Source organism: Bufo bufo, chromosome 9 (genome assembly GCF_905171765.1).
Source record: "Bufo bufo chromosome 9, aBufBuf1.1, whole genome shotgun sequence".
NCBI lineage: Eukaryota > Metazoa > Chordata > Amphibia > Anura > Bufonidae > Bufo > Bufo bufo.
The window spans coordinates 92972170-92999447 of NC_053397.1; positions in this window are offsets into that span (position 1 = coordinate 92972170).

The window sequence follows — 27278 nt, forward strand, 5'->3', positions numbered from 1 at the left end:
ACCAGGCATCTAAGTGCAAAGCACGAGGTGCAGTAGAGTAGACACCTCAAAAACAAAGAAAGGTCTCCATCTTCTCCTGCTTCCTCTTCTGCTGCAGTCTCGGCCTCTTCATCCACCTCTGGAGTGACAGTGCCAACTGCCACCCCGCAAACAGAGGATCTGCCAGCAACAACCACCACCTGGGTCACCAATCATCTCCACAATGTCCCAAGGACATCTCCCAAACACTGGAGCGGAAGTACCCCCCTACCCACCCGTGATCCCTGGCCCTGAATGCCAGCATTTCAAAATTACTGTCCTTTGAAATGCTGTCATTCCGTCTGGTGGGGACGGAGAGTTTTAAAAGCCTTATGGCGGTGGCTGTCCCACAATACGTCGTACCCAGCCCCCACAACTTTTCCAGGCGTGCCATCCCTTCCCTGCACAACCAAGTGGGGGACAAAATTAGGTGTGCACTGCGCAACATCATCTGTGGAAAGGTCCACCTAACTACGGATACGTGGACCAGTAAGCACAGTCAGGGACGTGATATCTCCCTAACAGCACACTGAGTAAATGCATTGGCGGCTGGGCCTGAGACTGATAGCAGTTTGGCGCATGTCCTTCCACCACGAGGATTGCAGGGTGCTTCAGTTTGCCTCCTGTTACTTCCTCCTCCTACTCCGCTTCCTCATCCTCTACTGCCTCCTCATCCGGTCAGCGTAACACCTTCACCACCAACTTCAGCACAGCCAGGGGTAAACGACAGCAGGCAGATTTAAAACTTATCTGTTTGGGGGACAAGCCCCACACCACACAGGAGCTGTGGACAGGCCTTGAACAACGGACTGATGAGTGGTTGGTGGCAGTGAGCCTCAAGCCCAGCCTGCTGGTGTGCGATAATGGGTAAAAAAATCTCGTAACAGCTCTGGGCCTAGCCGGTTTGACGAGCATCCCTTACCTGGTGCATGTGCTGAATTTGGTGGTGCAGAGGTTCCTTAAAAATGACCCTGATATGTCAGAGCTGCTGCCTAAAGTGCAGGCCGTCTGTGCGCGCTTTCGGCGTTCTCACCCTGCTGCTCACCTGTCAGCGCTGCAGCGTAACTTCGGCCTTGCCGCTCACCACCTCATATGCGACGTGCCCACAAGGTGGAAGTCCACCTTGCACATGCTGGCCAGACTGTGCGTTACTATCCCACTTCTATGCCTCCTTGAAGAAACGCTGCTGGCGATGATGGAAGAGGATGTGGCACAGGAGAAGGATGAGGAAGATGGATAATTTCCAAGGGTTTCAGGCCATTCATTCACAAGTGGCTCCGAGGGTGGGTTCCTGTACCCACAAACGCCAGGTACACAATTGTCTAGCAAGGGCACAGTTCTGGAGGATTATGAGGAGGAGGAGATGGAGGAGGAGGAACAGTGTTCACAAGCAGGGTGGCACCCAAACCAGCTCATGGCCATCATTGGTGCATGGCTGGGGGGGATACTGAGGACACAGATGATGCACCTCCCACAGAGGACAGCTTTTCGTTGCCTCTGGGCAGCCTGGCACACATGAGCAATTACATGCTGCAGTGTCTCTGCAACGACCGCCAAGTTGCCCAGATTCTAACTTGTACTGATTACCGGGTGGCCATACTGCTGGATCCCTGTTACAAGGACAACGTACCATCCTTAATTCTGTCACTGTAGCGTGATCGTAAGATGCGAGAGTACAAGCGCGCGCTGCTGGTGGCATTCCCACCTAATAGGGGGCACATTGGAAGCACACGGCGAAGGCAGAGAAGAAGGAAAAGTTCGCCAACGCAGAGCTGGGGCACCACCAGCACCTCAGTAGGCAGGGTTAGCATGGCCGAAATGTGGAAAAACTTTGTCAGCACGCCACAACAACCAGCACCACCAGCTGATATGGAATGTCTTAGCAGGAGGCAGCATTTCACCAACATTGTGGAGCAGTATGTGTGCACACGCCTACACATACTGAATGACTGGTCTGCTCACTTCAACTTCTGGGTCTCCAAATTGGGCACATGGCCTGAGCTTTCCCTTTACACCTTGGAGGTGCTGGCCTGCCCTGCAGCCAGTGTATTGTCTGAACGTGTGTTTAGCACGGCAGGGGGCGTTATCACAGACAAGCGCAGCCGCCTGTACACAGCCAATGTGGACAAGCTCACATTCATTATAATGAACCAGGCATGGATCCCACAGGACTTGTCCGTACCTTGTGCATAATAGACATGCATACCGGCCTTAGCCAGCCATTGTTTATACTACAGCACAATTGCTCATTGTTGTATTTTAGATATTTCACACTCTTTTGGAGTGTACCATAATAAAAAAAAAATATTAAAACCAAAAACCAGTGTTGGCTACCTCGTCCTCCTCCTTAGTAGACAGGTAACCTCCTAGTAGACAGGTAACATTTCACTAATTTGTCTGTTTCCTATTTGGGCGAAATTCACCAATTTTTGGGTGTGATATACCACTGCTATAACCTAGTAGACAGGTAAAAAAAATTCACTAATTTGTCTGTTACATTCTTGAGTCAGGTATGGGAGAAAAAAATGTAGAGGGTTAATCACAAGACTTACTTGGAACCCAATCCAAGAAGTCTATATAATTAGTTGCAGGGCGCCAAAGGAGGAAAGAATAGAAGTGAATAGGGCAGAGAATACGGTAAGGTGATCGGTAGGCAGCCGAGGGTGGTCGGTAGTGTGAACAAATTCAACACATACATGGAATGAAAGAGAGGAAAAAAATAAAGTGAGTGACCACAGTGTGAGGCGCCAGTCGAGAGAGGGAAAAATAACAGTTATAGTAGCTGAAAAATATATATTTTTTTTGACTCGTAGAGATCAATGATATTGATACCAGAGGTATCGAGATATAAGATTAATTTTTGGTCGATGAATAGCAGTAAAAGAAGTCAGGAAGATGCAACACGGGAAAAGACCCTGAGTATTCAAATCCTGAATAGGCTGCGTAGACAGAATCTGGTAGTAATAAAAATCACACTGGTGATACTAGGTTTTAGACCCATGCAGGGTCAATCTAAATGCATAAAAATGTATAAAAATGTATATAAATACATATAGTCGATTTAAAATCAATAGATCATAGTAGTCACCACTCACTTCACATGGAGGAATTTTTTTGGGTGTCTTGAGCTTTATCCCTCAAAAATTTCCTCCCTGTGAAGTGAGTGGTGACTACTATGATCTATTGATTTTAAATCGACTATATGTATTTATATACATTTTTATACATTTTTATGCATTTAGATTGACCCTGCATGGGTCTAAAACCTAATATCACCAGTGTGATTTTTATTACTACCAGATTCTGTCTACGCAGCCTATTCAGGATTTGAATACTCAGGGTCTTTTCCCGTGTTGCATCTTCCTGACTTCTTTTACTGTTATTCATCAACCAAAAATTAATCTTATATCTCGATACCTCTGGTATCAATATCATTGATCTCTACGGGTCAAAAAAATATATATATTTTTCAGCTACTATAACTGTTATTTTTCCCTCTCTCGACTGGCGCCTCACACTGTGGTCACTCACTTTATTTTTTTCCTCTCTTACATTCTTGAGTGACATTTGACCATTTTTGCCGTGATTAAACCCCTGCTCTGCATAGGTGATAGGGACCTAAATTTCAAAAAATTCTTCTCATCCTCCACCTGACACTAATTTGTCTGTTACATTCTTGAGTGACATTTTACCAATTTTGCCGTATACAAAACCCCTGCTCTGCATAGGTGACAGGTATTTAAATTTTAAAAAAATCTTCTTTAATTGATGTGTTACAAGGTGACATTTTACCAATTTTGCCGTATACAAAACCCCTGCTCTGCATAGGTGACAGGTATTTAAATTAAAAAAAAATTCTTCTTTAATTGATGTGCTCTCCCTCCTTTCATTTAATGCTTAAACTTTAATAACTTGTCCCACATTTGCGCTTCAATAATTTGTCCCACTTTTCCGCTCATATTTAATTTAAAAAAATTTACCTCCCTTGGATGTGGTCTCTCTTTCTCACGCTCCCTCTCCGGCGTGGAACCCTAATTCGCTATAACCATGATCAACATGGTAGGCTCAGAAAATAACTTTGAATGTTGATAGAGAAGATATCCAGAAGGATCGTGGATGGCACGGTGACGTACGATCAGGCAGAAGTTATCTAGAGTCAACAAAGCGGCAGCAGGGCCTCTCCTGTCTAACGTTTCCAAATCCTAAATACCCCAGTGATATTCCCTATAATTTTTTGTTACTCATTCCAATAACAGGGCATCTTAAGAGTCCTGTATTGTTATTTATCGTCACTACCTCCCCAAGTCGGGAGTGGGTAATTGTCGCGCGCCCCCTCCTTTCCTTCGATTCTTCTGCTTTAATAACTTTTCCCATATTTCCACTCGATCACAATTAAATTTCATCCATTGATCTCCCTTGGATGTGGTCTCTCTTTCTCATGCTCCCTCTATGGCGTGGAACCCTGATTCGCCGATAACCGTGATCAACATGGTAGGCTCAGAAAAGAACTTTGAAAGTTGATAGAGAAGATATACAAATGGATCGTGGATGTCACGGTGACGTGCGACATGGTGGGGCAGTATGTGTGCACACGCCTACACGAACTGACTGATGGGTCTCCAAATTGGGCACATAGCATGATTTTGCCCTTTACGCCTTGGAGGTGCTGGCCTACCCTGCAGCTAGTTTGTCTGAACGTGTGTTTAGCACGACTGGAGGGGGTTATCACAGGTTATATTTCCCAATGTTTTGGGGTGTACCTGTCACCGCCAGTTCTGTGAGAAGGTCTGTTAGACGTTCTCCTCTACCTCTTGCATGAGGTTCTTTGTTTTGGTTTCACTTTGTCATCTCCTTTCTTTCTCCCAGCTGTCACCTATTTACACTAATTGTCTCCCTTTATATTCCCTCCCATACTGCCTCACTTTGCGGTTTATACTTCTTCCTGGATGAGTTGTTCACTGCTGGAGGCTGCTACTGCTGATTCCTCGGATAAGTCCTTTTCCTTTATTTGTGTTTCCTTGCTGGCTTGATTCTAGGTGACCCTGACTCCATCCGTATTAAGTGCAGGGAGACGGTTTTCGTGTCCCCTCACTATTATAGGGTTTTCAGGTGTCACACAGTATAAGGTATGTGGGCATGCAATCGTCTACCATAAAGACCTTTGCATGGGCATAGCAGTCAGGGAGAGCTCTAGGGGTTTATAGGGCTCACCCATATGCTCCCTAGTTTGTGATCAAGCCAGTCGGATGTTTATTTATAAGTTCCAGCTTTCTGCAACACCATCCGTGACATTATAAACCACCATAACCGTCCTAAGCATGGATCCGATTTCAGCCTTGATTTACCGCATGCAGGTCTTTCGCTGGGGGTAGCAGATCTCTGTAAAACTGTGTCTCAGTTTCAGGTGACCGGTTCTGCTGGCGTTCATGGAGTTTGTTCTGAGCCTAAGATCTCACTTCCGGATACGTTCTCCGGGGGTAGTGAGAATTTTGTTTGCTTTAGAGAGGCTTGCAAACTCCATTTTCGCCTACTTCCCCTTTCGCCTACTTCCATTCCTCTGGTGATGAGGAGCAGAGGGTGGGGATCATCTTCTCGCTGCTCAGAGATAACGCTCAGTCTTGGGCCTTTTCGCTGCCGGTGGGGGCACGGCCCCTCCGATCGGTGGATGAATTTTTTGTAGCTCTGGGGCAGATATATGATGACCCGGATCGTATTGCTCTGGCTGAATCTAAACTGTGTCTTTTATGCCAGGGTAAACAGTCCACAGAGATATATTGTTCAGAATTTCGGAGATGGGCAGCTGATACTGGTTGGAATGATGCTGCACTCCGAAGTCAATTTTGTCATGGTCTTTCGGAAAGATTGAAAGATGCATTTGCTTTTCATGAGAGACCATGTCTGCCATGTCTCTAGCTGTTTGTATTGACAGGCGTCTTAGAGAGAGAGAGAGACTACTCCTTCCTGTCATATTCAGTCCAAAGACAGTGGGGCTGTCTCATTCAGTGCGCAGTGGTCTCAGTCTCTCTCAATACCCTCTGAGGAGGAGGCCATGCAGCTGGGTTTGCTTGCCTCTGATAGTAGAGGATTCAGCTCTCAGAGGAGGGTTTGTTTCTGTTGTGGGGGTATAAATCATTTGGCTAATATTTGCCCCTCTAGGAGATTCATGGAGTTTTCTGAGGGTAATAAAAGAAAAACAAAAACAAAAAAAACCCTCTAAAAACTCTCCATTTGCTACTATTGGCAAGGTTGATGCGGAAATTGAAGGTTTGCCGTTTTCTTGTAGTTCCCGTTTTCTCCTACCTGCCAGGGTGGCGCTAGACAGCAAGAACATTGTTTGTGAGATTTATGTAGATAGTGGAGCAGCTGTCAATCTCATTGATAATCAATTTGCAATAACGCATGGTTTCCAGGTATGCACTTGGGAAAAGGATATACCGGTTTTTGCTATCGATTCCGCTCCACTTTCTCAAAGATCGTTAAAGGGCATAGTTCACAATATCCGTTTGACTGTGGGTGACGCTCATGTTGAGGATATGTCATGTTTCATTTTAAGCGGATTACCTATTCCTCTAGTGTTGGGGCTACCCTTGCTCACTAAACTTAACCCCACCATTGATTGGCAAACAAGGCAAATAAATGGTTGGAGTGAGTTTTGCAGAGAGAATTGCCTCACGGCGTCTCTTTCAGAGGTTTCTACCAAGACTGTGCCATCTTTTCTCTCAGAATTTTCGGATGTGTTTTCCGAGAGTGGTGTCCAGGAGTTGCCCCCACACCGGGAGTACGACTGCCCTATTAATCTCATCCCAGGCGCTAAACTGCCAAAATCAAGTTTATACAATCTCTCCCAACCTGAAAGAGTCGCTATGCGTACTTATATCTCTGAGAGCCTGAGAAAGGGACATATCCGACCCTCGAAGTCACCTGTTGCTGCTGTTTTTTTTTTTTTGTTAAAAAAAAAAGATGGTACTTTAAGACCTTATCTGGATTTCAGGGAGCTGAACCGTATCACGATTCGTGACCCATATCCGCTTCCTCTGATCCCGGACCTGTTTAACCAGATTGTTGGGGCTAAGGTTTTTTCTAAGTTGGATTTAAGAGGGGCATACAACCTGGTCAGGGTCAGGGAAGGGGACGAATGGAAGACGGCCTTAAATACCCCTGAGGGTCATTTCGAGAATTTGGTTATGCCCTTTGGTTTGATGAATGCTCCGGCCGTCTTCCAACATTTTGTGAACAGCATTTTTTTTATCATTTAATGGGGAAATTTGTACTGGTGTATCTAGATGCCATTTAGATTTTTTCTCCTGATTTCAAGACTCACCAAGACCACCTACGTCAGGTCTTGCTGATTCTGCAGATTAATAAATTGTACGCTAAACTGGAAAAATGTGTGTTTGCGGTTCCGGAGATTCAATTTCTTGGTTTTCTTCTCTCCGCTTATGGTTTTCGCATGGACCCTGAGAAGGTCAGCGCTGTGCTTGATTGGGAGCTTCCTGAGAATCAGAAGGCGCTGATGCGGTTTTTGAGTTTTGCCAATTATTACAGAAAGTTCATTTAGAATTATTCCTCTGTTGTTAAGCCAAATCACTGATATGACTAAAAAGGGGGTAGATTTTTCTTCGGGGTCGGTAGATGCGCTTAAAGCCTTTTCTACTATCATAGAGAGTTCTGCTTCCGCTCCCATTTTGGTACAACCTGATGTGTCTCTACCGTTTATTGTTGAGGTGGACGCTTCTGAGGTGTGTGTGGGTGCGGTCTTATCTCAGGGTCCCTCTCCTGCCAAATGGCGACCGTGTGCCTTTTTCTCAAGGAAACTCTCCTCTGCAGAGAGAAATTATGACGTGGGAGATAGGGAGTTGTTGGCCATCAAATTAGCTTTTGAGGAATTGAGCCATTGGTTAGAGGGAGCCATTGGTTAGAGGCCATAAGAATCTGGCCTACTTGGAATCGGCCAAGCGTCTGAACCCGAGACAGGCCAGATGGTCTTTGTTCTTTTCTAGGTTTAATTTTGTTGTTACGTTCCGCCCTGGGGTTAAAAATGTGAAGGCGGATGCCCTGTCACGTTGTTTTCCGGGAGGGGGGAACTTTGAAGACCCAGGTCCAATTTTGGCTGAAGGCGTGGTCGTCTCTGCTCTTTATCCTGATTTGGAGGCAGAGTTTCAGGCAGCCCAGGCAGAGGCTCCTGATCTTTGTCCCCCTTGGAGGTTGTTTGTGCCTCTCGCTTTACGACACAAGGTTTTTAAGGAGCACCACGATACTGTCCTTGCTGGGCACCCGGGGAGTAGAGCCACAGTGGATCTCATCTGGTGGCCGGCTCTTCGTAAGACGGTTGAGGGTTTTGTGGCAGCCTGCGAGACCTGCGCTCGTGCCAAGGTCCCTCATTCATGGCCATCGGGTTCTCTCCTCCCGTTACCCATTCCTTCCCGTCCTTGGACGCATCTGTCCATGGACTTCCTTACGGACCTGCCTCGTTCCTCGGGGAAGACTGTGATTCTGGTAGTAGTGGACCGTTTTAGCAAAATGGCGCATTTCATTCCCTTTCCTGGGTTACCCAATGCTAAGACGCTGGCGCAAGCGTTTGTTGATCACATTGTTAAATTGCATGGCATTCCTTCAGACATCATTTCTGATAGGGGCAAGAAATTTGTTTCCAGATTCTGGAAGGCCTTCTGTTCTCGCTTGGGGGTTCGGTTGTCGTTCTCTTCTGCTTTTCACCCGCAGTCGAATGGTCAGACCGAACGCGTCAATCAGAATCTGGAGACATATCTGCGCTGTTTTGTGGCGGAGAATGAGGAGGATTGGTGTTTTTTTTTTGTCCCTTGCTGAGTTTGCTTTATATAACCGTCGCCAGGAATCCTCTGATAAGTCACCATTTTTTGGTGCATATGGGTTTCATCCGCAGTTAGGGACATTCTCTGGAGAGGGGTCTTCTGTTTTACCTGATGAGGAGAGATTTTCCTCGTCTTTGTCATTTATTTGGCAAAAAATTCAGGATAATCTGAAGAGGATGAGTGAGAGATATAAGCGTGTGTCGAATAAGAGACGTGTGCCTGGTCCGGACCTGAATGTGGGTGATCTGGTGTGGTTGTCTACAAAGAATATCAAACTGAAGGTTCCCTCCTGGAAGTTGGGTCCTAAGTTTATTGGGCCTTACAAGATCTTGTCCGTCATCAATCCCGTTGCCTTCCATCTTGATCTTTCTCAGACTTGGAAGATCCATAATGATTTTCACAGGTCCCTATTAAAACCTTATGTCCAACCCACTGTACCCTCCTCTTTGCCTCCTTCTCCGATTGTTGTTAATGGTAATCTTGAATTTCAGGTCTCTAGGATTGTGGATTCTCACATTATCCGCGGTTCTCTCCAGTACCTTGTTCATTGGGAGGGTTATGGTCCTGAGGAGAGGATGTGGGTCCCAGTGGCGGACATTAAGGCCACTCGTCTCATCAAGGCTTTCCATAGGTCTCATCCTGAGAAGGTGGGCTCTGAGTGTCCGGAGTCCACCCGTAGGGAGGGGTACTGTCACCGCCAGTTCTGTTAGAAGGTCTGTTAGACATTCTTCTCTACCTCTTGCATGAGGTTCTTTGTTTTGGTTTCACTTTGTCATCTCCTTTCCTTCTCCCAGCTGTCACCTATTTACACTAATTGTCTCCCTTTATATTCCCTCCCATACTGCCTCACTTTGCGGTTTATACTTCTTCCTGGATGAGTTGTTCACTGCTGGAGGCTGCTACTGCTGATTCCTCAGATAAGTCCTTTAACTTTATTTTTGTTTCCTTGCTGGCTTGATTCTAGGTGACCCTGACTCCGTCCGTATTAAGTGCAGGGAGCCGGTGGTCGTGTCCCCTCACTATTACAGGGTTTTCAGGTGTCACACATTATAAGGTACGTGGGCATGCAATCGTCTACCATAAAGACTTTTGCATGGGCATACCAGTCAGGGAGAGCTCTAGCGGTTTTATAGGGCTCACCTATATGCTCCCTAGTTTGTGATCAAGCCAGTCGGATGTTTATTTATAAGTTCCAGCTTTCTGCAACACCATCCATGACAGTACCCTAATTTAAAAAAATAAAAATTTAAACCAAAAAGCAGTGTAGGCTACTTCCTCCTCCTACACCGCTGCTTCCACCTACACAGCCACATTGTCACGACCGCTATCCCAGCAGCAGTCGTGTCGCACCAGACGGAGGGGAAGGGGGACCCTTATCTACGGATGGGAAATAGAATGGCCACCCCTGACTAACCCTAAGCTGGCACCTGTCTGCCCTGATACCCTAGACGGGGTGTGAACCCGTGCGGCGAGCAGGATGCCTAAACCCTCAGTCGCCCTAACAAGACTGGACTGGGGAAAGGCCGATGGGAGCGCTAGTCACCATCACTCACGTCTAGGAAAACAACAGGGGAAGACAGCAACAAACAAACAACAGCAGAGATAGACTTATCCAGTCACGAGCAGAGAAGGCGATCCCAAACACGACAGTCCACGCCGGACAAGAGCTCCACAGCAATACCATCAAACGATCTCCTTCCAAGGTCAGAGTAGCACTGGAAGTAAGGACTATATCTGGCAATGACTGCAAGTGAAACTGAAACTAATATAGTAGCTGGGAGTGGCAGACAGGACTCACCTGAGAAGGATGCCTACAAACTCCCAGTCAGGACAAAAAGGTTCACAAGGCAAAACCCAGATGACATACCCTGAACCACGGAGCAAACTCACAAGCTATCGCGAGTAGCAAGTCGCTGCGACCTTCTCCTCCCAGACCTGTCTGGATCAGTCACAGTCGTGACAGTACCCCCCTTTCTACGAGGGGCCCCTGGACCCTCAAGACCAGGCCTCTCCGGATGGGAGCTATGAAAAGCCCGAATGAGTCTGTCCGCTTTTATCTCTGATGCTGGAACCCACATTCTCTCTTCGGAACCATAACCTTTCCAGTGCACCAGGTACTGAAGAGAGCGGCGAACATATCGTGAATCAACAATCTTTTCTACCTGAAACTCAAGACTGCCATCAACAACCACCGGTGGAGGCGGTAGTGGCAATGGTTCAGGAGGTTCTACATATCTCTTAAGCAGAGATCTGTGGAAGACATTATGGATCCTTAGAGTCTGAGGTAGCTCCAGACGAAAAGCCACCGGGTTAATGATCTTAATTACCCTATAAGGACCAATAAATCTCGGACCTAATTTCCACGAGGGAACCTTCAACTTGATATTTCTGGTAGACAACCACACCAAGTCATTCACCCCAAGGTCCGGACCTTCAGAGCGCTTCCTATCAGTCGCACATTTGTATCTACCACCAATTCTCTTCAAACTTTCTTGCACACTCTGCCACACTGAAGAAAGTGAAGACGCAAATCGTTCCTCCTCGGGAATCCCAGACGGCCCCCCCTCACTTAACGTACAAAACTGAGGATGGAAACCATACGCACCAAAAAATGGTGACTTATCGTTGGATTCTTGACGACAATTATTAATGGCAAACTCGGCTAACGGTAAATAAGATGACCATTCCTCCTGATTTTCGGAAACAAAGCATCTCAAATATGTCTCTAGGTTTTGATTGGTACGTTCAGTATGACCGTTGGACTGCGGATGGAAAGATGAAGAAAACGACAGATGAACCCCTAAACGAGAACAAAAAGCTTTCCAAAATTTAGAAACAAATTGGGTACCACGATCCGAAACAATATCGGAAGGGACCCCGTGAAGCTTCACGATGTGGTCAATAAAAACCTGAGCCAGTGTGTTAGCATTAGGCAATGCGGATAGAGCAATAAAGTGCACCATTTTACTGAATCTGTCAACAACTACAAGAATAACAGTCTTCCCCCGCTGATACTGGTAGATCCGTAATGAAATCCATAGACAGGTGCGTCCAAGGCCTGTTGGGGATGGCCAGAGGTAAAAGACGCCCTGCCGGATAAGTATGATCTACCTTAGAACGAGCACAGGTAGCACATGCAGACACAAAATTCAACACCTCCTGGCGCCATTTAGGCCACCAGAACCGACGAGACACTAACTCAGAGGTTGCCCTACTACCTGGGTGTCCTGCCAGTGTGGAGTTATGGTGTTCTTTTAGTATCTCCAGTCGTAAATTTTCTGGCACAAACAGTTTACCCGAGGGGCAGGAGGCCGGGGCGTCCCCCTGAGCTTCCAACACCCTCCCCTCCAAACCTGAGTGTAATGCAGAGACCACCACCCCCTTTTGCAAAATGGGCTCTGGTACCTCAACATCACCCCCTCCAGTAAAACTTCGAGACAATGCATCCGCCTTAGTATTTTTTGCCCCCGGGCGATAGGTTATTATAAAATTAAACCTAGTAAAAAATAACGACCACCGAGCCTGTCTAGGGGTGAGACGTTTAGCAGACTCCAGATATAATAAGTTTTTGTGATCAGTAATCACCGTGACGGGATGAACCGCCCCCTCCAAAAAATGACGCCACTCCTCAAAAGCCAACTTAATAGCCAAAAGTTCCCTGTTGCTAATATCATTGTTCCTTTCTGCAGTAGACAATTTCTTCGAAAAGAAAGCACACGGACGCCATTCACCAGGGAACGGGCCCTGAGATAGTACCGCTCCCACCCCCACCTCTGATGCGTCAACCTCTACAATAAAAGGAAGCGAGACATCTGGCTGTACGAGAATAGGGGCCGAGGTGAATCTCTCCTTCAGAGATGCAAAGGCAGTTTTGGCTGCATGTGACCATTTGGAAAAATCGGATCCCTTTCGGGTCATGTCCGTCAGTGGTTTGACCACCAAGGAATAGTTCTTTATAAACTTTCTATAAAAATTGGCAAACCCCAGGAAGCGTTGCAATGCCTTCAGGTTATCAGGCAGATCCCAGTCTATAATCGCCCGGACTTTCTCTGGATCCATGCGGAAACCTAAATCTGACAACACATACCCCAGAAATGGCAGTTCTTTTACGGCGAACACACATTTTTCTAACTTAGCAAACAATTTGTTGGCCCTTAATATCTGCAGCACTTGTCTCACATGGATCTTATGAGTATCCAGATCCGGGGAATAGACCAGGATGTCATCAAGATATATCACAACAAATCTCCCGATAAGGTGGCTAAAAATATCGTTGACAAAATGTTGGAATACCGCAGGCGCATTAGTAAGACCAAATGGCATGACCAGATTTTCATAATGCCCTTCCGGAGTATTAAAAGCCGTCTTCCACTCATCCCCCTCTTTGATGCGAACCAGGTTATAGGCTCCTCTGAGATCCATTTTGGAGAACCATTTAGCACCAGCAACCTGATTAAAGAGGTCGGGAATGAGAGGAAGAGGATAGGGATCTCGGATAGTTATCCGGTTTAATTCCCGGAAATCCAGGCAAGGACGTAGGCCCCCATCTTTCTTTTTAACGAAAAAGAACCCTGCAGCCACAGGTGAAGAAGAGTGTCTGATGTGTCCCTTAGCCAAACTCTCCGAAATATAATCTTTCATAGCCTTCCTCTCTGGGCCGGAAAGATTGTATAACCGGGTTTTAGGTAGTTTTGCCCCAGGTAATAGATTAATCGGGCAATCATATGGACGATGAGGTGGTAACCCCTGACAACCCTTCTCAGAGAACACATCCATAAAATCTGACAGAAAGGCAGGTAAAGATGTTACAGAGAGTGTAGAGCACCTACTACTCAAGCAGTTGTCCTTACAATGTTCACTCCACTCCACAATCTCCCCGGCCTGCCAATCCACCACTGGATTGTGAGTCACCAGCCAGGGAAGCCCCAATACCATAGGAGCCGGAAGACCGTCCAGGACATAACAAGAGATATGCTCTTTATGGAGGTCCCCTACCTGCAGATAGATATTATGGATGATCTGAGTAAGAGGGGAGGAGTCGATGGCAAAAACAGGAATAGTTCTGCATACCGGTTCCAGAGTAAAACCCAGAGCCTGAGCAAACCGTGAATCCACCAAGTTGACCCCCGCCCCACTGTCCAAAAAGACGGAACAGATCTCAGTTTTATTGCCCGTCTCAACGGTAGCGGACAACAAAAACTGAGACATGCGTATGGAGGAAACGAATACGCCCAGACTGTTCTCCTCCGCACAATCTGGGGACTCTAGTTTTCCGGCGGCTCCTTTGTTTGTGGTCTCTTGGGTTCTGAGGGACAAACATTTACAAAATGACCCCTCCCCCCACAACGAAAACAAACCTCTGACCTACGGCGGAAATTAGGAGGATTCACCCGTCTAGTGGCGCCCCCTATTTGCATTGTTTCGACTGGACCATAACAGACCGATCCCTGCCCTATAGAGGCCTCCGTAAAATTTAATAGTCTCTCCCTGAGTCGTCTGTCGATTCTTATGGACAGAGACATAGCAGCCTCAAAAGACCCAGGGACCTCGTATACCGCCAGCGCGTCTTTTAATTTTTCAGACAACCCCTGGCAGAACTGACTCCTAAGGGCCGAGTCATTCCATAACGTATCAGTAGCCCACCTACGGAATTCGGAACAATATAGTTCAGCAGACCGGTTCTCTTGCTGAAGTCTACGTAGCTTAGACTCAGCCAGTGAGACCCTGTCCGGGTCATCATATACGAGACCCAGGGCTTCAAAAAACTCCTCCACTGATCGTAAGGCCGGAGAGTCTGATGGTAGGGAGAAAGCCCAAGCCTGCGGATCTCCTTGCAGGAGAGAAAATACAATGCCCACCCGTTGTTCCTCACCGCCGGAGGATCTAGGGCGTAACCTGAAGAACAATTTGCAAGCTTCTCTGAAGGTTACAAATTGGTCTCTCCCTCCTGAGAACCTATTAGGTAAAGCCACTTTTGGCTCAGGAGTACCTTGGTTTCCCGTAGCAACGGTGGAACCCAAGGATTGCTGCTGCAGCACTGTTGCTTTTAATCCTGCCACTTCAAGGGATAACCCCTGTAATTGTTTCGCCAAAACCGAAACCGGATCCATAGTGGAACAGACAAAATACAAAGCAAAACAGCAAGCAGAAAAAAAAAAAAAGAAATGTCACTTTTTTTTTTTTTTTTTTAAAAGGCCAGATATACTGTCACGACCGCTATCCCAGCAGCAGTCGTGTCGCACCAGACGGAGGAGAAGGGGGACCCTTATCTATGGATGGGAAATAGAATGGCCACCCCTGACTAACCCTAAGCTGGCACCTGTCTGCCCTGATACCCTAGACGGGGTGTGAACCCGTGCGGCGAGCAGGATGCCTAAACCCTCAGTCGCCCTAACAAGACTGGACTGGGGAAAGGCCGATGGGAGCGCTAGTTACCATCACTCACGTCTAGGAAAACAACAGGGGAAGACAGCAACAAACAAACAACAGCAGAGATAGACTTATCCAGTCACGAGCAGAGAAGGCGATCCCAAACACGACAGTCCACGCCGGACAAGAGCTCCACAGCAATACCATCAAACGATCTCCTTCCAAGGTCAGAGTAGCACTGGAAGTAAGGACTATATCTGGCAATGACTGCAAGTGAAACTGAAACTAATATAGTAGCTGGGAGTGGCAGACAGGACTCACCTGAGAAGGATGCCTACAAACTCCCAGTCAGGACAAAAAGGTTCACAAGGCAAAACCCAGATGACATACCCTGAACCACGGAGCAAACTCACAAGCTATCGCGAGTAGCAAGTCGCTGCGACCTTCTCCTCCCAGACCTGTCTGGATCAGTCACAGTCGTGACACACATCCACCGCCTCCTCAACCTCCTACTCCATATGGACCTTGTCCTCCTAGATCAAGATTATTATTTTTTATTCTTACATATTTTATGTTATTTAAAGTCATTTCCCTATTCACATTTGTTTGCAGAGCACTTGCCATGCTGTTAACCACATTTTGATGCAATTTGCAGCCCTCTAGCCCTTTTCATGACGTTTTTACAGCCATTTTAGTGCTCAAAAGTTCGGGTTCCCATTGACTTCAATGGGGTTCGGGTTTGGGGTCAAGTTCGGGTCCCGAACTCAAACTATTTTGTGAAGTTCGGCCGAACCCGTCGAACCCGAACATCCAGGTGTCTGCTCAACTCTAGTAAAGAGCATAGATTGTACAAAACATGTAAAATATAAGAAAAATAACTGGATCACACATCCTCAATACTATGCTTTTATCTAATAACTACTTCTCAGCATAATTAACATCGCTTCTCCGCGCAATTGATCATATACCTACCCCTATGCTGTACATGAGGCATTAGTATACAATTTGATCAAAAAGCATAGGCCCACTCACCACGACAAGGTTGCCTCTTTGAATGGGACCCTATTCTAAATTTGGCACATACTAAATGATCACTGTATTATTGGATTAAAATACCGTAATGAATATTGTTTCTTATATATAGAAATATAGTGGTGTTTGTTTTTTTGCAATCAACATTATGTTGAAAAAAGCTAAAGTGAGTCAAAAGTTGGCTCACACTATGAAAAGAGTTATTAGAAAGGAGTGAAGTTCTTAAAGATTCGATTTGGCTACTTCGCCGAACGTTACAAAAAAATTTGCTTTGTGACAAATTACTTCATCACGAAGCATATTTCTTTGTAAGTAGTGAGCGCAATGAGAGGGAATGGTGATTGCGCAGCCCCCACCTCATTGTACCCGACAGATGCCGTGTACATTGCTGATCATGGCATCTGAGATGAATATTAAGGCCTTTCAGGAGTTGATCAGTTTTAAAAAATAAGTAAATAATTGTACTTACCTTATCCATTTGAGAGCAAAGACATCTTGCTTGACGATCCAGCGTGAAATCACGCACAGTGCGCGAGGACGTCATCATGCTGCCTGGCATGGTGACTTCATACGTGACCACAGATGAGAGTGTGCTTGAGATCTTCAAGCAAGATGGCCGTGGCGGCCTCTTTGCGCTAAAATGGATGAGACGAGTATGATTTATTTTTATTTTTACTGCCATTTCAGGGCAAATTTGTTACCACGAAGCACAATTCGGCTTCGCAGTGATTCATTTTTTCCCTTCGGATACTTCAATTCGCTCAACATTATGGGTTATGTAATTTGCTTTTTCCAGAGCTTGAAATTACTATAGCTTGCTTTGTTCATGTGACGTGACATATTTAGCATACATAATAATGTGCAATGCACAGCATTGAGATTTAACCACCTCCGGACCGCCTAACGCAGATTCGCGTTCCGGAGGTGGCAGCGCTGCGCACAGTCACGCATATACGCGTCATCTCGCGAGACGCGAGATTTCGCTCCAAGCCGGCCCGCGCATGCGCATCGCGGGCCGGCAAAAGTTAAAGAACAAGTTAGTCACCAGCCTGCCAGCAACGATCATTGGCTGGCAGGCTGGCGATTTTTAAAAAATCCAATCACAAGCCATATAACAGATCATATTAGTAAATATGATCTGTTATATGGCTTGTCTGCTCCTGTGCTGGTCCTTTTCGTCGGTTGGATCCAGCACAGGAGCAGACTTCACAGTGAGTAGCACCAACACTACACCTTAGCCCCAGATCACCCCCCTGCACCCCAATTAACCCTTTGATCACCCCTGTCAATCACCAGTGAAAGGAAAAAAAGTGATCAGTGTAAACTGTCACTTTTTTTTTTTCACTAGTATTGGCTGTTAGGTTTTAGGGATAGTTTAGGCCCCTTGGTTAGGTAGTTAGCGTCAGTTAGCGCCCACCCCACCGCACCGCAGTCACTTTTATTCGCTGAATAGCGTATCGCTAATCAGCATTTGTACTTTTATAGTATCTGTAAGTGATCAAAACTGATCACGGTCAGATCTATAATAGTATTAGTGTCACTTTAGTTCGCCCTCCACCCAAAACGCAGTGTTTGCCCGATCAGGCCTGATCGGTCGCCCACACGTGCGTTCACCCACGCCCGCCCCACCGCAGTGACAAAAAATATATATTTTTTGATCACTGCACATTCATTTTACACGCACTGCGGCGATAAAAAAATCAGTTTTGATATTTTTTATCAACCGCAGCGGCCTCCGGTACTTCGCTAGCCTCCCCTTTGTAAGACAGGTTTGCTTTTTTTCTTGGGTAGTCTCAGGGAATACCCCTAAATTTAGTAGTCCAAAATGTCAAACAGGGGGTATTCTTCTGAAGAGGCCTACAGGATTCTGACCCAGTCGGATGAGGAGTGGGAACCCTCATCTGATGAATCTAGCGGGTCAGAATATGAACCTGTGGAAAGCAGTGGCTCTCTGACCCAAAGTTCGGACGAGGAGGTGGAGGTCCCTGGCAGCACCAGGCGTACCCGGCCCCATGTCGCTAGACCACAGGTTATGCAGGATCCGCTTCAAGAGCAGCAGAGTGGGGCTGTCGCTGCCGGATCACGTGGTGAGGCATACACCAGCAGCGCAGCCCTCCCTGGACCTAGTACCAGCACTGCCGTACAACATGGTGACGTGGCGAGCACCAGAAGGGCAGTTGAAGCTGGTACGGTGGCACGTGCACTAGTTACCCCGTCGCAGCCACCGCAAAGACAGGCCCGTAGAGCCCCTAGAATCCCTGAGGTGCTGGCAAACCCTGATTGGCAGTCACCAACTTCAGCCGCACCTGTAGTTCCCCCTTTCACCGCCCAGTCTGGAGTTCGGGTTGAGACGGCTCAAATCGGTTCGGCCCTGGGATTTTTTGAGCTGTTCTTGACTGCGGAGCTCTTGGACTTAGTCGTGGCAGAGACCAACCAGTATGCCACACAATTTATATCCGCCAACCCGGGAAGCTTTTATGCCCAGCCTTTCCGGTGGAAACCAGTCCAAGTTTCCGAAATTAAAATTTTTTTGGGCCTTCTCCTCAACATGGGCCTGACAAAAAAGCATGAATTGCGGTCATATTGGTCAACGCACCCGATTCATCACATGCCCATGTTCTCTGCTGCTATGTCCAGGGCACGATTTGAGGCCATCCTCCGTTTCCTGCATTTTAGCGACAACACCACCTCCCGTCCCAGAGGCCACCCAGCTTTTGACCGGCTCCACAAAATTCGGCCCCTCATAGACCATTTCAACCAGAAATTTGCAGATTTGTATACCCCCGAGCAAAACATCTGCGTAGACGAGTCCCTAATACATTTTACCGGGCGCCTTGGCTTCAAACAGTACATCCCAAGCAAGCGTGCCCGGTATGGGGTCAAATTGTATAAGCTCTGTGAAAGGGCCACAGGCTATACCCACAAATTTCGTGTCTATGAGGGAAAAGATCAGACCCTGGAGCCGGTCGGTTGCCCTGACTACCTGGGGAGCAGTGGGAAGACAGTCTGGGACTTGGTGTCACCCTTATTCGGCAAGGGGTACCATCTTTATGTGGACAATTTTTACACAAGTGTGGCCCTCTTTAGGCATTTGTTTCTAGAACGGATTTGCGCCTGTGGCACCGCGCGAACTAGTCGCGTGGGCTTCCCCCAACGGCTTGTAACCACCCGTCTTGCAAGGGGGCAGAGGGCTGCCTTGTGTAACGAAGAACTGCTCGCGGTGAAATGGAGAGACAAGCGTGACGTTTACATGCTCTCCTCCATTCACGCAGACACGACAATCCAAATTGAGCGAGCAACCCGTGTCATTGAAAAGCCCCTCTGTGTCCACGACTATAATGCGCTCATGGGAGGGGTGGACTTCAATGACCAGATGTTGTCTCCGTATTTAGTTTCCCGCAGAACCAGACGCTGGTATAAGAAGGTGTCTGTATATTTAATTCAATTGGCGCTGTACAATAGTTTTGTTCTCTACAGTAAGGCTGGGAGAACACGATCTTTCCTCAAATTCCAGGAAGAGATCATCGAGAACCTCCTTTACCCAGGAGGTTCCGTGGCCCCATCCCCCAGTGTAGTTAGCCGTCTACACGAGCGACATTTCCCCAGTGTCGTTCCTGGTACCTCAACCCAACCGTCACCCCGAAAAAGATGTCGTGTCTGTAGCAGGAGTGGAATAAGGCGTGACACCCGCTATTTCTGTCCTGACTGTGCTGACCACCCTGCCCTATGCTATGGAGAGTGTTTCCGGAAGTACCACACACAGGTACACCTAGCATAGGGATTGCATCTCACAGGACAGGCACACAGGGCTATTAGGGCCCTTTTACTCTCAGCTGCTGCAAACCTCTCCTTTCACCTGGGATAAAGTGCATAACGTACTTCGCCACATCTTTGGGCGATTTGCGCTTTGCACATTGTCCCATGGGGAAGGAGAGGTTTGTTCTATAAAGGTAAAAAAAACTAAACAAAAAAAAAATTACCGGTAAGTAAAAAAGTTAAAAAAGTTTAAAAAAGTTAATATGTTCTGTTCTAAAGTTAATAAAGTTATTGCTTTGCGGCCTGGTTTTTTCTTTTTTGTTTTGTTTTTTTTACCTTCCAGGTGGACCAACCGATCGACCAGCTGCAGCACTGATGTGCATTCGGACAGAAGCATTGTGCTGCTGTCAGATTACACGCAAGTCGGTGTATGCGGCGCTGCAAGACGAGATTTCTCCTCTGCAGTAAAAGATATGTTTGCCGAGGCATATGAGCTGAGGAGGTGGCGGTGTTCATATACTTTGGCAAACACTTTGTATATATAAAAAAAAAAATCCCGGCAATGATTTATTCATCCACATCGATTGATGTGAATGGAGAAATCTGGTTTGCCAGGGCATACGAGCTGAAGTGGGTATGGATGTTGGGCGGAGCTCCTATGTCCTGGCAGACGCCTTTCCCCTCCTTTTTCTTTTTTTGGCAGAGATTTTTTCATCCACATTGATCGATGCGAATGAAGAAATCTGTGCCGTTCATTTTTTTCTTTCAGCCCAGAGGCTGAACGGAAAAAAAAAATCTCATTACCCGTATGCTCAATATAAGGAGAATAGCAGAAACTCCTAATGCTGGGCATACATGTAATGATTGCGGAGACCCTCAAATGCCAGGGCAGTACAAACACCCCACAAATAACACCATTTTGGAAAGAAGACACCCCAAGGTATTTGCTGAGGGGCATATTGAGTCCATGAAAGATTGAAATTTTTGTCCCAAGTTAGCGGAAAGGGAGACTTTGTGAGAACAAAATCCAAAAAATCAATTTCCGCTAACTTGTGCCAAAATTTTTTTTTTTCAATGAACTCGCCATGCCCCTCATTGAATACCTTGGGGTGTCTTCTTTCCAAAATGGGGTCACATGTGGGGTATTTATACTGCCCTGGCATTTTAGGGGCCCCAAAGCGTGAGAAGAAGTCTGGTATCCAAATATCTAAAAATGCCCTCCTAAAAGGAATTTGGGCCCCTTTGCCCACCTAGGCTGCAAAAAAGTGTCACACATGTGGTATCTCCGTATTCAGCAGAAGTTGGGGAATATGTTTTGGGGTGTCATTTTACATATACCCATGCTGGGTGAGATAAATATCTTGGTCAAATGCCAACTTTGTATAAAAAAAATGGGAAAAGTTGTCTTTTGCCAAGATATTTCTCTCACCCAGCATGGGTATATGTAAAATGACACCCCAAAACACATTCCTTACCTTCTTCTGAGTACGGAGATACCAGATGTGTGACACTTTTTTGCAGCCTAGCTGGGCAAAGGGGCCCACATTCCAAAGAGCACCTTTCAGATTTCACAGGTCATTTACCTACTTACCAGACATTAGGGCCCCTGGAAAATGCCAGGGCAGTATAACTGCCCCACAAGTGACCCCATTTTGGAAAGAAGACACCCCAAGGTATTCCGTGAGGGGCATGGCAAGTTCCTAGAATTTTTTATTTTTTGTCACAAGTTAGTGGAAAATGATGATTTTTTTTTTTTTTTTTTTTTTTCATACAAAGTCTCCTATTCCACTAACTTGTGACAAAAAAAAAAAATTTCCATGAACTCACTATGCCCATCAGCGAATACCTTGGGGTCTCTTCTTTCCAAAATGGGGTCACTTGTGGGGTAGTTATACTGCCCTGGCATTCTAGGGGCCCAAATGTGTGGTAAGGAGTTTGAAATCAAATTCAGTAAAAAATGACCTGTGAAATCCAAAAGGTGCTCTTTGGAATATGGGCCCCTTTGCCCACCTAGGCTGCAAAAAAGTGTCACACATCTGGTATCTCCGTACTCAGGAGAAGGTGGGGAATGTGTTTTGGGGTGTCATTTTATATATACCCATGCTGGGTGAGAGAAATATCTTGGCAAAAGACAACTTTTCCCATTTTTTTATACAAAGTTGTCATTTGACCAAGATATTTATCTCACCCAGCATGGGTATATGTAAAAAGACACCCCAAAACACATTCCTCAACTTCTCCTGAGTACGGCAATACCACATGTGTGACACTTTTTTGCAGCCTAGGTGGGCAAAGGGGCCCATATTCCAAAGAGCACCTTTCGGATTTCACTCGTCATTTTTTACAGAATTTGATTTCAAACTCCTTACCACACATTTGGGCCCCTAGAATGCCAGGGCAGTATAACTACCCCACAAGTGACCCCATTTTGGAAAGAAGAGACCCCAAGGTATTCGCTGATGGGCATAGTGAGTTCATGGAAGTTTTTATTTTTTGTCACAAGTTAGTGGAATATGAGACTTTGTATGAAAAAAAAAAAAAAAAAAAAATCATCATTTTCCACTAACTTGTGACAAAAAATAAAAAATTCTAGGAACTCGCCATGCCCCTCACGGAATAGCTTGGGGTGTCTTCTTTCCAAAATGGGGTCACTTGTGGGGTAGTTATACTGCCCTGGCATTCTAGGGGCCCAAATGTGTGGTAAGGAGTTAGAAATCAAATTCTGTAAAAAATGATGAGTGAAATCCGAAAGGTGCTCTTTGGAATATGGGCCCCTTTGCCCACCTAGGCTGCAAAAAAGTGTCACACATCTGGTATCTCCGTACTCAGGAGAAGGTGGGGAATGTGTTTTGGGGTGTCATTTTATATATACCCATGCTGGGTGAGAGAAATATCTTGGCAAAAGACAACTTTTCCCATTTTTTTATACAAAGTTGTCATTTGACCAAGATATTTATCTCACCCAGCATGGGTATATGTAAAAAGACACCCCAAAACACATTCCTCAACTTCTCCTGAGTACGGGGATACCAGATGTGTGACACTTTTTTGCAGCCTAGGTGGGCAAAGGGGCCCATATTCCAAAGAGCACCTTTCGGATTTCACTCGTCATTTTTTACTGAATTTGATTTCAAACTCTTTACCACACATTTGGGCCCCTAGAATGCCAGGGCAGTATAACTACCCCACAAGTGACCCCATTTTGGAAAGAAGAGACCCCAAGGTATTCGCTGATGGGCATAGTGAGTTCATGGAAGTTTTTATTTTTTGTCACAAGTTAGTGGAATATGAGACTTTGTATGAAAAAAAAAAAAAAAAAAAAAATCATCATTTTCCACTAACTTGTGACAAAAAATAAAAAATTCTAGGAACTCGCCATGCCCCTCACGGAATAGCTTGGGGTGTCTTCTTTCCAAAATGGGGTCACTTGTGGGGTAGTTATACTGCCCTGGCATTCTAGGGGCCCAAATGTGTGGTAAGGAGTTAGAAATCAAATTCTGTAAAAAATGATGAGTGAAATCCGAAAGGTGCTCTTTGGAATATGGGCCCCTTTGCCCACCTAGGCTGCAAAAAAGTGTCACACATCTGGTATCTCCGTACTCAGGAGAAGGTGGGGAATGTGTTTTGGGGTGTCATTTTATATATACCCATGCTGGGTGAGAGAAATATCTTGGCAAAAGACAACTTTTCCCATTTTTTTATACAAAGTTGTCATTTGACCAAGATATTTATCTCACCCAGCATGGGTATATGTAAAAAGACACCCCAAAACACATTCCTCAACTTCTCCTGAGTACGGGGATACCAGATGTGTGACACTTTTTTGCAGCCTAGGTGGGCAAAGGGGCCCATATTCCAAAGAGCACCTTTCGGATTTCACTCGTCATTTTTTACTGAATTTGATTTCAAACTCTTTACCACACATTTGGGCCCCTAGAATGCCAGGGCAGTATAACTACCCCACAAGTGACCCCATTTTGGAAAGAAGAGACCCCAAGGTATTCGCTGATGGGCATAGTGAGTTCATAGAACTTTTTATTTTTTGTCACAAGTTAGTGGAATATGAGACTTTGTAAGAAAAAAAAAAAAAAAAAAAAAAAATCATCATTTTCCGCTAACTTGTGACAAAAAATAAAAAGTTCTATGAACTCACTATGCCCATCAGCGAATACCTTAGGGTGTGTACTTTCAGAAATGGGGTCATTTGTGGGGTGTTTGTACTGTCTGGGCATTGTAGAACCTCAGGAAACATGACAGGTGCTCAGAAAGTCAGAGCTGCTTCAAAAAGCGGAAATTCACATTTTTGTACCATAGTTTGTAAACGCTATAACTTTTACCCAAACCATTTTTTTTTTACCCAAACATTTTTTTTTTATCAAAGACATGTAGAACTATAAATTTAGAGCAAAATTTCTATATGGATGTCGTTTTTTTTTGCAAAATTTTACAACTGAAAGTGAAAAATGTCATTTTTTTGCAAAAAAATCGTTAAATTTCGATTAATAACAAAAAAAGTAAAAATGTCAGCAGCAATGAAATACCACCAAATGAAAGCTCTATTAGTGAGAAGAAAAGGAGGTAAAATTCATTTGGGTGGTAAGTTGCATGACCGAGCAATAAACGGTGAAAGTAGTGTAGGTCAGAAGTGTAAAAAGTGGCCTGGTCTTTCAGGGTGTTTAAGCACTGGGGGCTGAGGTGGTTAAGTACATAGATTACAACTAAGTGTAATCTTGAAGGATAGAGAGAAAAGGGGAAGGTAGCTAACAAGTACAACTAATGAGAAATAATGACAGTAAAAGCAAAACAGAGGATCACAATTTACAAACCTGTAGCAGAGTACACAAAAGCGTGAGGTGCATCTGGAAATACTTGTGAAATCTGCTTATTCTAGGCCTGTTAAAATCTAGTATTTGTATATGCTTTGCATTTCTTATACACTATTAATATTATTTTTTATCAGAAAAGTTCATCTTTGAATGTGGAATGTCCAGTCGTGGCCAAAAGTTTAGAAAATTACATAAATATTGGAAATTGGAAAAGTTGCTGCTTAAGTTTTTATAATAGCAATTTGCATATACTCCAGAATGTTATGAAGAGTGATCAGATGAATTGCATAGTCCTTCTTTGCCATGAAAATTAACTTAATCCCGAAAAAACCTTTCCACTGCATTTCATTGCTGTCATTAAAGGACCTGCTGAGATCATTTCAGTAATCGTCTTGTTAACTCAGGTGAGAATGTTGATGAGCACAAGGCTGGAGATCATTATGTCAGACTGATTGGGTTAAAATGGCAGACTTGACATGTTAAAAGGAGGGTGATGCTTGAAATCATTGTTCTTCCATTGTTAACCATGGTGACCTGCAAAGAAACGTGTGCAGACATAATTGCGTTGCATAAAAATGGCTTCACAGGCAAGGATATTGTGGCTACTAAGATTGCACCTCAATCAACAATTTATAGGATCATCAAGAACTTCAAGGAAAGAGGTTCAATTCTTGTTAAGAAGGCTTCAGGGCGTCCAAGAAAGTCTAGCAAGCGCCAGGATCGTCTCCTAAAGAGGATTCAGCTGCGGGATCGGAGTGCCACCAGTGCAGAGCTTGCTCAGGAATGGCAGCAGGCAGGTGTGAGCGCATCTTCACGCACAGTGAGGCGAAGACTTTTGGAAGATGGCCTGGTGTCAAGAAGGGCAGCAAAGAAGCCACTTCTCTCCAAAAAAAAAATCAGGGACAGATTGATCTTCTGCAGAAAGTATGGTGAATGGACTGCTGAGGACTGGAACAAAGTCATATTCTCCAATAAGGCCTCTTTCCGATTGTTTGGGGCATCTGGAAAAAGGCTTGTCCGGAGAAGAAAAGGTGAGCGCTACCATCAGTCCTGTGTCATGCCAACAGTAAAGCATCCTGAGACCATTCATGTATGGGGTTGCTTCTCATCCAAGGGAGTGGGCTCACTCACAATTTTGCCCAAAAACACAGCCATGAATAAAGAATGGTACCAAAACACCCTCCAACAGCAACTTCTTCCAACAATCCAACAACAGTTTGGTGAAGAACAATGCATTTTCCAGCACGATGGAGCACCGTGCCATAAGGAAAAAGTGATAACTAAGTGGCTCGGGGACCAAATCGTTGACATTTTGGGTCCATGGCCTGGAAACTCCCCAGATCTTAATCCCATTGAGAACTTGTGGTCAATCCTCAAGAGGCGGGTAGACAAACAAAAACCCACTAATTCTGACAAACTCCAAGAAGTGATTATGAAAGAATGGGTTGCTATCAGTCAGGAATTGGCCCAGAAGTTGATAGAGACCAGCCCAGTCGAATTGCAGAGGTCCTGAAAAAGAAGGGCCAACACTGCAAATACTGACTCTTTGCATAAATGTCATGTAATTGTCGATAAAAGCCTTTGAAACGTATGAAGTGCGTGCAATTATATTTCACTACATCACAGAAACAACTGAAACAAAGATCTAAAAGCAGTTTAGCAGCAAACTTTGTGAAAACTAATATTTGTGTCATTCTCAAAACTTTTGGCCACGACTGTACATAGGTGTCAATGAATAAATAGTTTACCCTTAAAACATCACTTTTATTAATACCTAAAATTATATTTACCCACAAAAAAATATTAATAAAAATGTATAGAAAATGATTGTAAAGGAGAAAATTATCACAACATAGGAGTATGTATTGTAATAGGCATAACTTATTACCACAAGTGTGGTTACTCACAGTACTTGAAACCTCAGTTATGGAGGGATATTGTTCACCACTAGGGATGAGCGAACCCGAACTGTATAGTTCGGGTTCGTACCAAATTTTGGGGTGTCCGTGACACGGACCCGAACCCGAACATTTTCGTAAAAGTCCGGGTTCGGTGTTCGGCGCTTTCTTGGCGCTTTTTAAAAGGCTGCAAAGCAGCCAATCAACAAGCGTCATACTACTTGCCCCAAGAGGCCATCACAGCCATGCCTACTATTGGCATGGCTGTGATTGGCCAGTGCAGCATGTGACCCAGCCTCTATATAAGCTTGGGTCACGTAGCGCTGCACGTCACTCTGCTGTTACAAGTGTAGGGAGAGGTTGCAGCTGCGACGTTAGGGCGAGATTAGGCAGTGATTAACTCCTCCAAAACACTTAAGACAGTGATCGATCTACAGCTGTGGATCATTAAACTGCTGCTATTCAATTGCTCACTGTTTTTAGGCTGCCCAGAGCGTTTTTCAGTAACTTTTTTCTGGGACGATCGGCGGCCATTTTGTGGCTTGTGG